This window comes from Bufo gargarizans, chromosome 5, assembly GCF_014858855.1.
Source record: "Bufo gargarizans isolate SCDJY-AF-19 chromosome 5, ASM1485885v1, whole genome shotgun sequence".
Lineage (NCBI taxonomy): Eukaryota > Metazoa > Chordata > Amphibia > Anura > Bufonidae > Bufo > Bufo gargarizans.
The window spans coordinates 94,731,182-94,747,565 of record NC_058084.1 but is presented as its reverse complement, the minus strand read 5'-3'; positions in this window follow the sequence as shown (position 1 = coordinate 94,747,565).

The window sequence follows — 16,384 nt, the reverse complement described above, 5'->3', positions numbered from 1 at the left end:
GGACGGCCCCCACTGATGCCATGGCACTTTTTTTTTTTCCAAAGGACCCCCCCCCCCCCCCCTCCGTCTGATGTTGGCCAAGTTGATTTTGGCGCCTTATATTATAATGAGCCGACTCGGTTATACTAGGCGGAGACTCACAGTTTCGCTGGGGGCGGTTCTCTTCTCCCTGGCTGTGAGCGCATCCATTCAGAGCGCACTGCTCTGAGAATGAGCTCCTCCCTGGCCAAGAGCGGTGCGTCTGATTGAATGCGCTCACAGCCAGGGAGAAGAGAACCGCCCCCGAGCGAAACTGCGAGACCCCGCCTAGTATAACCGAGCCGGCTCATTATAATATAAGGCGCCGAAATCAACGTGGCCAACAGCGGACGAACGGGGGGTCTTTGGAAAAAAAATGTGCCATGGCATTAGTGGGGGCCGCCCTATAAGGTAAGAACATAATTAGACTAGGGCTAAACTGATAAAAGGTCCTCTGTAACTGCCCCGATGTCTATAATGCTGCAGGAAGTGCTCAGCAAGCGCATGAATTTGATAGTTTTTGAAGGATTGCATCTTGTGATTGACAGCTATCTCTGTATACACGGTCATACAGAAAGGACTCCTCAGCATAGTAAGAACAGAGGTTTAAATGAAGAAAATGCAAGTTACGCAAAACTATATATCTGTCTGCTGAGCTACTCCTGAAAAGGAGGCAGCACTACGTATTAGGCTACATTCACACGTCAGTATTTTTCTATAATCCGAATTTCGGTCTGTTTTTTGCGGATCCGTTGTTCCTGAAAATGTTTCCGTATGTCATCCGTTTTTTGCGGATCCGCAAAAAACGGAAACATGTATACATTTCAATAATCAAATAAAGTTGTTTGGATTTCTTTAAAAAAAAAAATAAAAAAAAATTTGCTATGTGTTTCCAGGAACGGATTCCGCAAAAAACGGAAGACATATGGAATGACATCCAAATGTCTTCCGTTTTTTGCGGAACCATTGACTTTGCATTGTACCAGGATCCGATTTTTCAGGAACATAATAGGACATGTTTTATATTTAAACGGACATGCGGAACGGAACAACGGAAACGGACAGCACACATTGTGCTGTCCGATTTTTTTCCAGGACCCATTGAAAATGAATGGGTCCTGATCTGGTCCTGATCTGTTCCGCAAAAAACGGAACAGATCAGGAAAGAAAAAACGGACGTGTGAATGGACCCTAAAGCCTCGTATCCATTTTGCAGTCTGTGCCATCTGCAGTTTTTGCGAAGCTGTTGACTTCAGTGGGTCCCTGGTAAGCATTTTGCAGACATATTCTATCTTATTGTGAAATGAGCATACAGATGTGGAAAACATATATGTGCCCCATTGTGTAAGTCTAGTTCATACTATATGGGGGGGGGGGGGGGCAGGTTTATTTTTACCTCAAAGTTAGAAGGAAAAATGTATAGAAATCATGCAGTGTGAATGTGGGTCTAGAAAAGGAGATCTGCCTGCACTGCATTGTCAAGAGACCTCACAAACTGAAGGGCCCGAGAGACTGCTGTATGCTTATTTTACCGATTCTTTAGAAATCCTACAATGTGATTTCCTGTATTCTTTCCCCCCATTCTGTCTCTTATAGTTGAGGTATACCTATGATGAAAATGACAGGCCTCTCTCATCTAAGTGGGAGAACTTGCACAATTGGTGGCTGACTAAATACTTTTTTGTCCCACTGTATAGGATGATATGGAGAATGGCATGCAAGTTAAAGGGGCATTCCAATATTTTATGGTACAGGACCTCCACAGATGTGGGTTCCCTCTCTGGGATCAGCGTCTATCTCCAGACCGGGACCGCCCAGCCTCCTCTCCTCCCTAAATCCCCATCTCGCATAGTGATTAGTCTGCTTCCTGTGGCATCCCATCTGAGAATGAATGGAAAGTTAATACAAGGCACTATCTAATGTATTGTGATTGTCCATATTGCTTCCTTTGCTGGCTGGATTCATTTTTCCATCACATTATACACTGCTTGTTTCTATGGTTACGACCACCTTCAATGGCCACGCTTGCACACTATAGGAAAAAGCGTTAGCCTATGCGCACTCCCGTGGTCCTGGCCACCAGAGAGCCCAGTGCTTTTTCCTATAGTGTACAAACACGACCACCACTACTGGAGTGCAGCATGGTCGTAACCCTGGAAACCAGGAAAGGAAGCAATATGGATAATAACAATATATTAGTAAGTGGCTTGTATTAACTTTCTCTACATAAAAAGTATTTGCCCCTCATCGGATTGATTTATTAATAAATTTTTTTGCTAATTTGTCACATGTAAATGTTTCAGATCATCCAACTAAGGCCTCTTTCACACGGCCGAAGTGCTCCCGTGGCCGCATTGTGGTTTCATTAACTTGAATGGGTCCGCAAATCCGGAGATGCGGTGTGGAACAGAACCCCACGGGGTACTGATCTGTGCTTCCATTCCGCAAAAAAATAGAACTTGCTCTATCTTTTTGAGGAACGGACGGATCACAGACCCATTCAAGTTGTATGGGTCTGGATCTGTTCCGGCTGCCGCATTGACGTTGCCTGTGCATTGGGGACCACAAATTGCAGTCCCCTATGAACAGAACCAATATGTTCGTGTGAAAGAGGCCTAATTCTAATTTTTTAACTCCTCCAATCCTGAAGGATTTTTAATTTTTTTTTCTCTAGGCCCCCTGGAAGCCATGACTTATTTTTTTTTTTTTTTCTGTTCACATAGCCGTTTGAGAGCTTGTCTTTTGAAGGATAAGTTATACTTTCTAATGGCACCATTTACATTTGCATACAATGTAGTGGGAAGCTGAGGTGGAATTGGAAAAAAATGTAACTCCGCCAGGTTTTGTTTTTACAGCATTCCCTATTCTGTAAAACTGACCCGCGCCCTTCATTCTATGGGTCTGTACAATTACGGTGATACCATATTTGTACAGTTTTTCTTGTGTTTTAATACCTGAAAAAAAATAAACTTTGGAATAAACGCACTTTTTATTTTATTTTTACGTCTATGGAGCTGTGTAAGGGCTCATTTTTTGCAGGAGGATCTGTACTTTTCATGGATATCATTTTGGAGTGTGTATGACTTTTGGTCAGGTGAAGCAACGAGAAAAATGTGAATCGGCAATTTCTTTTTTCTGTTGCGCCGTATGGGAATAATATTTTTATATTTTTATTTAGTACGGGCGTTTTTGGATGCAGCAATACCCATCATGTTTTATTGTGGGGGGTTTTTATTCTAGGGAAAGGGGGTTGATTTGGAATATATATATATATATATATATATATATATATATATATATAACTAATGGTGTTTATTCACCATTTGTTTTTTTACTTGGAGTGCTGTCTGGTTTTCCTTTTTATTATTACGGGGCAAGCAGCTATACCCCTGGACCTAGCACCCGCTAACTATTTGTCCAGTGCCGCCATCGTGTTCCATATATATATATATATATATATATATATATATATATATATATATATATATAAAGTTTGGACACACCTTATCATTCAAAGAGTTTTCTTTATTTTCATGACAATGAAAATTGTAGATTCACACTGAAGGCATCAAAACTATGAATTAACACATGTGGAATTATATACATAACAAAAAGGTGTGAAACAACTGAAAATATGTCATATTCTAGGTTCTTCAAAGTAGCCACCTTTTGCTTTGATTACTGCTTTGCACACTCTTGGCATTCTCTTGATGAGCTTCAAGAGGTAGTCACCTGAAATGGTCTTCCAACAGTCTTGAAGGAGTTCCCAGAGATGCTTAGCACTTGTTGGCCCTTTTGCCTTCACTCTGTGGTCCAGCTCACCCCAAACCATCTCGATTGGGTTCAGGTCCGGTGACTGTGGAGGCCAGGTCATCTGGCACAGCACCCCATTAATCTCCTTCATGGTCAAATAGCCCTTACACAGCCTGGAGGTGTGTTTGGCAAACCAGATGGAATAGCATGCCGCTGCAAGATGTTGTGGTAGCCATGCTGGTTCAGTATGCCTTCAATTTTGAATAAATCCCCAACAGTGTCACCAGCAAAGCACCATCACACCTCCTCCTCCATGCTTCACAGTGGGAACCAGGCATGTAGAGTCCATCCGTTCACCTTTTCTGCGTCGCACAAAGACATGGTGGTTGGAACCAAAGATCTCAAATTTGGACTCATCAGACCCAAGCACAGATTTCCACTGGTCTAATGTCCATTCCTTGTGTTCTTTAGCCCAAACAAGTCTCTTCTGCTTGTTGCCTGTCCTTAGCAGTGGTTTCCTAGCAGATATTCTACCATGAAGGCCTGATTCACACAGTCTCCTCTTAACAGTTGTTCTAGAGATGTGTCTGCTGCTAGAACTCTGTGTGGCATTGACCTGGTCTCTAATCTGAGCTGCTGTTAACCTGCGATTTCTGAGGCTGGTGACTCAGATGAACTTATCCTCCGCAGCAGAGGTGACTCTTGGTCTTCCTTTCCTGGAGCGGTCCGCATGTGAGCCAGTTTCTTTGTAGCGCTTGATGGTTTTTGTGACTGCACTTGGGGACACTTTGAAAGTTTTCCCAATTTTTCGGACTGACTGACCTTCATTTCTTAAAGTAATGATGGGCACTTGTTTTTCTTTACTTAGCTGCTTTTTTATTGCCATAATACAAATTCTAACAGTCTATTCAGTAGGACTATCAGCTGTGTATCCACCTGACTTCACCACAACGCAACTGATGGTAACAACCCTATTTATAAGGCAAGAAATCCCACTTATTAAACCTGACAGGGCACACCTGTGAAGTGAAAACCATTTCAGGTGACTACCTCTTGAAGCTCATCAAGAGAATACCAAGAGTGTGCAAAGCAGTAATCAAAGCAAAAGGTGGCTACTTTGAAGAACCTAGAATATGACATATTTTCAGTTGTTTCACACTTTTTTTGTTCTGTATATAATTCCACATGTGTTAATTCATAGTTTTGATGCCTTCAGTGTGAATCTATTTATTTAACTTTTATTTTTTTTTGTCACCCTGCATGACTATAACAAGCAATCATTAGATTGCCATTGTATCCTGTAATGGATATTTATCTGTTACAGAAAGCAGGATTCAGTATATTCCAATGCAGTGCTGCCACCTGCAGGCCAGCATTGGAATATAGCAAAAAAGTCCAAATGGATCCAGTGAGTAAAATCAATGATTATACATTTTTTTAATGAAGAAATAAAGAAACAAATAATCCTCCTGCATTTTATGCAGGATTATTTGTTTATAATTTTTTATTTTTTTTTTAAATGAAGAAATAAAGAATCATTGATTTTACTTGCTGAATCCATTTGGAATTTTTTCATAGCAACCAATGACGCTGTGCGCTCATGCTGTCAGGAGGAATCCCGGCCGGGTTTCCACGGTCCGCTCTCGGCCGCGGAACACGGCCGTGTGCATGAGGCCTTACACAGCATTGGAATATGCCAGTAATCGGCATTGAAGTCTTGTTAGAGGCTCAGGCCTATTACTACCATGGAACGCCTTTCACGACTTCAGCCAGGGGAGGACGTCCCAGGCTGGGAAGCGCGCACTTCCGGTTTTAGCGCACTCAGATGCCGTGGCATCTGAAGGGTTAAATGGCTGCAATCAGTGTTACTGCGGGCACCTGGTGGCTATGGGCAGACGCTATCTTTACATCATGTACTTCCACCATACATTTACTAGGCTGGCAGTGAAGGGGTTAATATAAGATAAAGACAACATAAGTAATGCCAATAGGGCTGCAGCTAACGATTATTTTAATAATCAATTAGTTGTCGATAATTTCAGCGATTAATCGGGGAAAAACCACCAAAATGACAAAAAAAAGGGGTTTATGTGATTTTACTTGAAAAATTATGTTCAAAGGCCATATTAAAACTAATTTAGGAGTTACATAATTATAAACATTTTGCATTACAATGTAAAAAAAACATGTTCACATGGTCAGGGCTGAGGATAGCTCTCTTCTTACACGCTATGTTTCCTGTAGCAGAGAAGAGGCATTCCGATGGTGTGGATGTACTTGGGATAGACAAGTATGATCTTACAAGTTTACCTTTTATGGGGGATCTGTGGATGACGCACTGTTGTGGGGGATCTGTGGATGACGCACTGTTGTGGGGGATCTGTGGATGACGCACTGTTGTGGGGGATCTGTGGATGACGCACTGTTGTGGGGGATCTGTGGATGACGCACTGTTGTGGGGGACCTGTGGATGACGCACTGTTGTGGGGGACCTGTGGATGACGCACTGTTGTGGGGGACCTGTGGATGACGCACTGTTGTGGGGGACCTGTGGATGACGCACTGTTGTGGGGGACCTGTGGATGACGCACTGTTGTGGGGGACCTGTGGATGACGCACTGTTGTGGGGGACCTGTGGATGACGCACTGTTGTGGGGGACCTGTGGATGACGCACTGTTGTGGGGGACCTGTGGATGACGCACTGTTGTGGGGGACCTGTGGATGACGCACTGTTGTGGGGGACCTGTGGATGACGCACTGTTGTGGGGGACCTGTGGATGACGCACTGTTGTGGGGGACCTGTGGATGACGCACTGTTGTGGGGGACCTGTGGATGACGCACTGTTGTGGGGGACCTGTGGATGACGCACTGTTGTGGGGGACCTGTGGATGACGCACTGTTGTGGGGGACCTGTGGATGACGCACTGTTGTGGGGGACCTGTGGATGACGCACTGTTGTGGGGGACCTGTGGATGACTCACTGTTGTGGGGGATCTGTGGATGACTCACTGTTGTGGGGGATCTGTGGATGACTCACTGTTGTGGGGGATCTGTGGATGACTCACTGTTGTGGGGGATCTGTGGATGACTCACTGTTGTGGGGGATCTGTCGATGGCGCTGTTATGGGGAGGGGGATCTGTGGATGAAACCCGCAGCGCAGCCTGTGTTTGTATTAAGCATAAACTATATTCATTGGTGGCACAGTGCACCAAACCGCAGTATTATAAAATAGAATCATTGGTGGCGCAGTACACCCCCAACCCCACCCCACCCCACCCCCAAGTATTATAATAATTGGTGGCAGTGGCAGTTTCCGATCTTAGCCCCAGCAGTGTAATCCTGGAGCTCCGATCGGTTACCATGGCAGCCAGGATGCTACTGAAGCCCTGGCTGCCATAGTCGGCTCCCTGCTGCTGTGTGTACAAAGCACAGGGCAGCAGGGAGAGTGTGAAGTCCTATTCACCCTGATAGAGCTCTATCTCTCGATCAGGGTAAATTGGACAAGGGATGAAAGATCCCAGGTTCTAGCCCCTAAGGGGGAAAATAGTTAATAAATAAAATAAAAAGTAAAAAAAAAAAAAAAATCAAACACCAAAATATTAAGTTTAAATCGCCCCCTTGCCCAATTTTACATATAAAATATATAAACAATAAAATAAATTACATATCGCAACGCCTGAAAAAGTGCGAACTATCGAAAATATCTCCTATGCCAGTGATGGCGAACCTTTTATAGACTGAGTGCCCAAACTGTAACCCAAAACCCACTTATTTATCACAAAGTGCCAACATGGCAGTTTAACCTGAATACTACAGTCCAGTATATTATCTCTTCCACATACTGTATCATTTAGCTATAAAAGCCTGCCTACATTCAGTGCGCTGCCTGTGCTGTTCATAGTGTGCCCTATGCTGATGAATGTCAGGAAAAGTCTAAGGCATATTGGTACACCATAGCTTTTTCCAGGGCACAGGTGCCCACAGATAGGGCTCTGAGTGCCGCCTCTGGCACCCGTGCCATAGGTTCGCCACCACTGTCCTATGCGGTGAACGCCGTAACAGAAAAAAAAAACTTGCAATTTGCCATTTTTTGGTCACCTTGTCCCGACAAAAATTAGGTTAGGACTGTTCTATTATGGTCCAGACGTTTCATAAAATCTGGAATGCACGCGGCTTTTATGGTGTTTTATTTTTTTCACGTGGTATCGAGTATCGCAATACTTTTTTATGGTATCGAAATCGATTCAAAATTTTGGTTTCAGTTCAGTCTTTTTGCCTTTTCAGGACGGAGAAAATACCGCAGCATGATACGGTTTTATCTCCGTCCAAAATTCCGGAACACTTGCCGGAATTCTGGATCCGGCATTTTTTCCCATTGACATGCATTAATGCCGGATCCGGCCCCCGACAGTTCTGACAAAACGGATCCGGCATTACGGTCTGCGCATGCTCAGACCGCAAAAAATTTGAAAAAAATAAATGCCGGATACGTTTTTCCGGATGACACTGGAGCGACGGATCCGGCATTTCAATCCATTTGTCAGACTGATCAGGATCCTGATCCGTATGACAAATACCATCAGTTTGCGCACGTTTTGACGGATCCGGCAGGCAGTTTCGGCAACTGAACTGCCTGCCAGAATCCTGTGCCGCAAGTGTGAAAGTACCCTTAGGCTACTTTCACACTGGCCTTTTGGCTTTCCGTTTGTGAGATCCGTTCAGGGCTCTCACAAACGGTCCAAAACAGATCAGTTTTGCCCTAATGTATTCTGAATGGAAAAGGATCCACTCAGAATGGATCAGTTTGCCTCCGTTCCGTCTCCATTCCACTTTGGAGACGGACACCAAAACGCTGCTTGCAGAGTTTGGCTCAGTTTCGTCAGACGGACACCAAAACGGATCCGTTCTGACACACAATCTAAGTTAATCGGGACGGATCCGTTTTCTATGACACAATCTGGCACAATAGAAAACGGATCCGTCCTGCATTGACTTTCAATGGTGTTCAAGACTGATCCGTCTTGGCTATGTTACAGATAATACAACCGGATCCGTTCTGAACGCGAGTGTGAAAGTAGCCTTAGGCAGACATTCCTGCTCCTGACTCTTGGTTCCCTTTCAAAGAAAGAGGAGCCAGAGAGGTGCCCCGTATAATCGCCCCTCTGCCACGTATAAAAACATCTGTATTACTGTGAATGCCTTGTTGCTGGAGGGTCTGCATTTAACTTGAGAGACCTAATGGGGTCAAGCACTGTGGGTAGTGGATGCCCCTTAGGCAATTATCCTTTCTGCCCATTGTTTAGTATTGGGACCCATCCTCTTTCAAATCCAAGCAGTGGAGCTGCAATACCGTACATGGACAGATGAGGCACTGTGTCAGAAAAAAGAGCAGATCCTTTCTTTTTAATCGCGAACTCCTAAAACCGTGTTCCCTTCATAGACATTTGACACATCAACAGGATATGCCAAACATATCTGATAGATGTGGGTCTCATCTCTGCGACCTGCACGTGACTCCAAAAAGGGGGTCCACTGTTCACTGTATCCGGGCAGAGAATAGAGATGTTGTAGTGTACTACCCCAACTTTCTCAATTTACCATTAAAGAGGTATTCCTCCCACCTCAACATTTATGGCATATTCACGATTCAGCTTATACCATAAATATCCAATAGGTCATAGTCCCACCTCCGATGTTTATCAAGAACGAGGCCCCATCTCAAGGGTGCAGTAAATGGAGAGGTAGCCGAACATACGTGGCCCTCTCCTTTCACTCCTATGTAACTTCCAAAAACAGGAGCGCTGTTTTCTGAACTCAAAGCAGTGAATGGAAAGGGACTCAAGACGGGGTCGTGTTCTTGAGACCCCCCCCAGAGGTGGGATCCGCCCTTATTGGACATTCATATCCTGTGGATCCAGATGACATTTATTCACAGCACTGTATATGCCCCCCGATCTTATTAAAGAGCAGATCCACAGGATATGCCATGAATGGAAAATAAGTGCAGACCTCACCCCTGGGACTCGCCCTATGTTGAGAACAGGACCCCGTCTGGCTACAGTGTATGGAGGCTCTTTCCATTCACTGCAATGAGTTCTGAAAATATGTGTGAATGGAGAGGGCCATGCATGTTCCGCTACCTCTCCATTTACTGCAGCCTCACCTATTGGATATTTACTGTATAACCTGTTGATATGCCATAAATGTTGAGGTGGGAATACCTGTTTTGTCTTTATCTTATATTAAAATTAGTTGGATGATTTGAAATACCTACAAATTATCAAAAAAAAAAAAAAAAGTAATCTGAGGGGCTAAAACCTTTGCACAGCACTGTATGTGCCATCTAATCGTATTAGAGTATTTCTACCCAAATCCTATTTGTCTGGATCTGGGCAAAGCAGCAAATTGTAATTGTGCCGAGCTTGGCACGTCGTCCACCTAGACAGTAGCCTCCCTACTGTTGGGTAATCTGGTCATAGATGCAAAGCGGTAATTCCTTAGCAGGAATCGATCTCCGGCAATTGTTAACAGTGACTTTAGAGGAAATGTATTGTTCTTAACAGTGGTGTAGCGTAAGCGGCTCATAACCATCGTTCATGTGTCAGGACTGGTATGTCAGTGCAATACTGGAGACGGCCTCAGTTAATTGATCAGGGGTGTATTTATTAAGCAGACGTAATTTAACCGGTTCTTGACTGCGCTCCTTTATCATGTATTAAGCTGGTCATAGATGGACAGGCTTCTCCTGGATGGGACTCTCATCATTATGTTGGAGCAGTTAGCTCGTCTGTCTATTATAGTAAACATTTCCTCTCTTCATGAAATGAAAATTGTGCTGCATTTTTTCTTAAAGAGGTTATCCAAGATCTATAATTCCCCCATATGCCCGGGACCCTCACAGAGGTGGTACTTACCTCGCGCCCCAGCAGCTGTTTTGCTTCTAATGCCTGCACGGCCACCACTGTATCTCCCCGTCGCGAGGATGAAAACATCCGGCATTTGGTAGGGTAGGGGGTCGACAGCCAATAGCAGGCCATGACGTGAATGAGCCTCCCTAGCATCACGGGGGAAGTTAAGGAGGCTCGTTCATGTCGCTGCCTGCTATTGGCTCTCCGAACCAACCCCCATCCCACCGCTGGATGTTTTCATACGCGTGATGGGGAGATGCAGTGGTGGCCGTGTGGGTGGCGAGGTGTGAGGTAAGTACAACCTCTGTGAGAGGCCCAGGGATATGGCGGTCATTATAGATCTTGGATAACCCCTTTTAAGTGGGGGCTTCCAGGATTTTTATATTTATGGCCTATCCTCAGGGGGAGACTATCAATATCTGATTGGCGGGAAACCCTGATCCTTTGCCCATCAGCTGTTCCCTAATGAATATGGCACCTGACCTACACGGCTTTGTTCACTTGGTCCATCACATCTTAGGTCAAGCTCCTTTCCTCTAAAGCCTCACACCCTCCCCTCTAGGCCCGCTACCTTTTCGATCGAGTTGACAAAATTGGAGAAACCCTAGGTTAAGACAGATTCTAGGCGCTGACACATTAGTAAATTGTTAGGTATTAACAGTCCGCTAGATATCAATAGCTATAGTTTTTTGTAGATCCACCGTCATCCATCTGAGAAATTGATGTCACTCTTTGCATCCTGTGTTGTCTTTTTATACCAGTCAATGCCGTCTAATGTTTCCCTGCAGTGACATCATGAAAGATTTGCTACGATGCATCACGGGAGTATAATCGGGCAGGTGCACTGGAATGTGAGTCAGGCGATTGCACTTGATGCTATTGTAACTTTTCCACATTGTTATCAAAACCTGAAGAACTGTAGTGTGAGTCAGAGGCAAATTTTAGGAAGCATCTGTCCATGGAAAGTATAGCATATATAGTCATTACAAGTATAATTAATTTTGTGAGTCAGTGTGCAATAGACTGCAGTAAAGAGCGCGAGTCGGGTTCTCGTACAGTACACAGTTGTCAAATTCATTCATAGTGTGTGATGCCAGGATTACTGGCGGAAATCATCCAACATTGTATAAACTAGGACTCATGCACGCGACCATATTTTTCATCTGTGTGCTATTCCCATTTTTGCAGCTAGCACACTGACCCATTCATTTCTGTAGGGCCGTGCACATATCTGTATTTATTGCAGATCCTTGTGGACGACATTTTAATACTGATGACCTATTCTCAGGATAGATCATCAGTATCTGATCAGTGGGGGTCCGACACCTGGGAGCCCCACGGATCATCTGTTTGAGAATGCATCAGTGCTCCTGTGAGCACCCTGGCCTTCTCCCAGATTTTCCTAGGCCAGTGATGACATGTTCACCCATCACGTGGCCTTGACGCAGCTCAGCTCCATGGAAGTGAATGGGGTTGAGGTGCGATACCAAGTACAGCCGTTATACTATGTTGTATATGCTGTGCTTGGTAAGCTGTGAGAAGGCCATGGCACTCACAAGCGCTCTGATGCCTTCTCAAACAGCTGATCGGCAGGGGTCCCGGATGTCGGACCCCCACCGATCAGATACTGAAGACCTATCCTGAGGATAGGTCATCAGTGTTAAAATCTCGGTTTAACAAACCTTTCAACAAACTTTGTAATAAACCATAGTACAGTTTGTGTACGTGAGGCATAATATTATTTCTGATCATTATATAACTTGTATCTGCCATTTTTTAGCAGTTTTCTTCTCTGTATGCTAGATCTTTAGTTCTCAGTTCTCCCAGATCTGGTGAGTGGAGACCAGTTGCTATCCACTGCACACAAAAAGTAGAGGAGAGTCTGCTTTCTTACTTTCTCGCACTCGGAAGCAGCCCCAGGATCATGGAGGACATTACATAGATTTACTGACCTGCATTGATGTGAATAAATCAGCATTTTTCTCTGATTAAGATAAATTAGAAAGTTCCTTACAGTCGCTTGTATTATTTGTGCAAAGTTGTGTGAAAAGTTAGTGACCATTTAATTTAATCTGTAGAAAATGAGTGATGATGAAACAAAAGTGAGCAGTTGTCCATCTTTAGTAAAGTAGGGATAAATTGGCAACTACGTGGATGATTTTGTACCTGTGTCAGTTGCAGTGATGTTGCCAGATTATTGCAGTGATTGCTTTTAGGTCATCTTCTATCAAAAAACACATTGGTTTAGTATTGAATTACTAAATCCTGTAGATGATGTAAACTTAGACAGGTTTCTAGACCTGCACCAGATTTATCACAGTGACTTAGGCTGGATGATAAAGTTAGTACATAGCTAGACACTTCTGTCTAAGGCCTCATGCACACAACCGTGCTGTGTTTTGCGGTCCGCAAAACACGGATACCTCCCGTGTGCGTTCCGTAATTTGCGGAATGGAATAGGCGTCCATAATAGAAATGCCTATTCTTGTCCGCAAAATGTACAAGAATAGGACATGTTCTGTGTTTTTATGTGGGACCACGAAAAGGATCAACGGATGGGGACAGCACACGGAGTGCTGTTCGCATCTTTTGCGGCCCCATTGAAGTGAATGGCTCGGATGCGGACCAAAACAAGGTTTGTGTTCATTAAGGGCCTAACTCTTTACCAACTATTGGTTGACTTACTTTGAAGCAGAATTGTGGCACAATTTAGCACATATTCGGCCCTACCCCTTTCCCACAGAGTCTCACCTATTGCCCATTATACCACACCCACTTTTAGGGCTAGGCATATAATCTCTTTAAACCTACATGTGTCAAGCTGTAGGTGCACTCACATTAGTAAATGTGGGCCGCTGTTCTATATCACTACAGCCTTGAACTCTTTCTTAGACCTCTGGGACTATAATGTTCAAAATCAGTAGAATGCGTAAGGAGACGGCTGAATATAATGCTTTAAAGTCAATATCCCCATGCTGAACGTACTCAATCCCTTACTGATCCTTCAGGGTGCCTGCTCACGGTGCGGATTATGCTCGCTTTTTCTGCACGGATTTCGTGCTAAGAAACTGCAGCATAATACAGTACCAGCAAAGTGAATGAGATTTGACATATTTAATGTTCACTTTGCCTTTTTTCTTGGATGCGGAAATTGAGAAGTTGTGTGGATTTTAAAATCTGCAGCATGTCAGTTGTTTGTGCGATTCTGCACCATCTGTACAGTGGTTTTCGCCATAGACTTCATTGGGGTTGTTAACATAAAACCCCCTTGATAATCCGCATGAAAAACAGACCAGTGCAGATTTTCTGCATACAGAGCTGCAGCGTGTACAGGCACCTTACCCAGGTGCTCATCTGAAGACGCTCAATGGGCATAGCTGGCATGTAGTTCTGTAGATAGTGATTTCATTAATGAATATTCTCATACCTCATTTAAAGGGAAATGGTTGATGACCTGACTATTACCTCCCTGCTGCAGTGCTTGTCGAAGAAGCCACCCTGTCTAATTATTTTCTAAGACAATTTTGTGGTCAGTATTTGAGATCTTGTGGTGCAGTGTGGAACTGTGGTCAGTTACATAATCATAGACCATAGAACCATAATTGTAGGCGCACACCACAGCGTATCCTAAAGTCACCAGAAAGTTTAGTTACACTAAAGATTTTTTTAGGGAAAAAATGTAAAACATCTCTTCAGAGTGAGTGAGTAAAAACGGACATGGTCTTCCACCGTTCTCCACTTCCTGCTGCAGCAGTGCTGTCCCAACGTGGACATGTGACCACTGCAGCCAATCTCTGTGTAAGTAACTGACAAGTGGGGTCTCCAGCTTTGTGATCCCCACCTATTAAGAGAATAGTGGTTCTCTTATGTCTACATCAAGCCAGGGCACCCGCTAAATTACATATACAGGTGACACTGTGTGAGAACTGCTGATGACTTCATTTAAGCAGGCCATACACAATACACTAATGTGTATAGCGACCTACTGACACTCCCATCATGCCCAATCCTTGTGCTCTCCACCGCTAGAGGACCCTTACATCCACTCTCCCATTTATAACACATACACTCTGAGCTAAGTGTGCATGGGGTAGTTGGGAGAAATCATAGCCCTAAATTGTATGCCTAGCCTTAAAGGACAAATCTCTCCACTAAGTCTTTTCCTGCTAGGGCTTGCTGAAGAGGCAACTCCCACTTTTCTGTTAGGTGGGACCCCCACCTATCAGCCATTTATGCTGTACCTATTTACTAGCCATGAATGTATAAATTGGAAATGCCTTATCCTGCGGACAGCATTTATCACCTATCCATAGGATAAATGTATAATCTTTAGGGGTCTGACAACTGAGATCCCTATTGATCCTGAACACAGGGGGTCCCTGAGTGCCCTTTGTGAATGAGCAGTAGTGCACATGTCTGTCCACTGCTCCATTAACCTCAGGTGGACCAACATGCACACTACTCCTTCTCTATTCAAATGGGGGACTCTGGGATCCCCATTCTCGGGGTCGCTGGGGGTCTGAGTGGTCACCCCAGCGATCATACATTTATCACCCCTCCTGTGGGTTACCAAAGTATGGTTTATACTGTAACAAAATATCAGCGGTGATGTATTTGTGGACACGTAGAGCATTCTCTTCTGAATATCTAGGTTAACTGATGTGATGCTTGCTTACTTAGTCAGTGAAGCTTCCAGTGAGTAATCTGTGTAATTAAGGTAAGCAGACAAATAGTGAAACAAAAGCAGAATCCTACTCTCAGGGCAATTATCTGCTTATCTATTCTGCTTAACAAGCTTACACTTCATATATGTATGTACTAAAGTCTGCATAGGAACCCCATGCCAATAGGAATATCTTGGCCATGTATGTATTCTTTAGTTTTATTATACACCTTGCACTGTACATAATGCTGACGCATGAAATCCCAGGAAATATTCTCAATCTCCTCCCCTTTACAAAATTACAATATTTTCATATTTCAAACTGTACAAGTTTTTTAGTCCTATATCTTAACCAGGCACAACCCTGGGTACCTGGAACACCTAGGCAGCGTCCCTACCTTAGGTCATATCTGCTAACATCCTTTCCTGCATTATGGTCCCCAGAAGGGACATTGCTTATGCAAACGTGCCCAAAATGTGTTGTGGTGACTGTGAATGCGGATCGAAATATTGGAAGAAATGCCATAGTTTTTTTTTTTTTCTATTAGGTGCCATGTAGGCCAGAAGCCTCTACAGTAGAAATCTGATGAACCTTCTATGTCATAAAGATAGCAGTTACCAGATAACGCTTTTTGAGATCATATATATGTACATGTGCTGGCCAGTTTCATGGGCAAGTACATGGATCTTGAGGGCAAGTTAGAAATGTGCTTAGTTGAAATACCACATGCCACCTACATGCAAAAGCTTGGGTAAGTGCAAGTTATTGTAAATGCCAAATGCTGCACATGTTGCAGCTCCTTTGATCCCTTTTTAAGAAAAGCCAATTTCTAGGCACTTTTCTATCAATAAGAAGGTTGACCTTTTGTAAGAAATGCTTACAGTAATTCTGAAGGGTTTCGTCAGCTTTAGATGCATAGGTTTTGTTATAGGCAGGTATTAAATACAATTTGAGTATTGAGGCACAGGAAAGTGTTTTATGTAGATTACACATTTCACAGGACTGTATTTAGTCTCATCCATAAAGGGGTTATCCCAA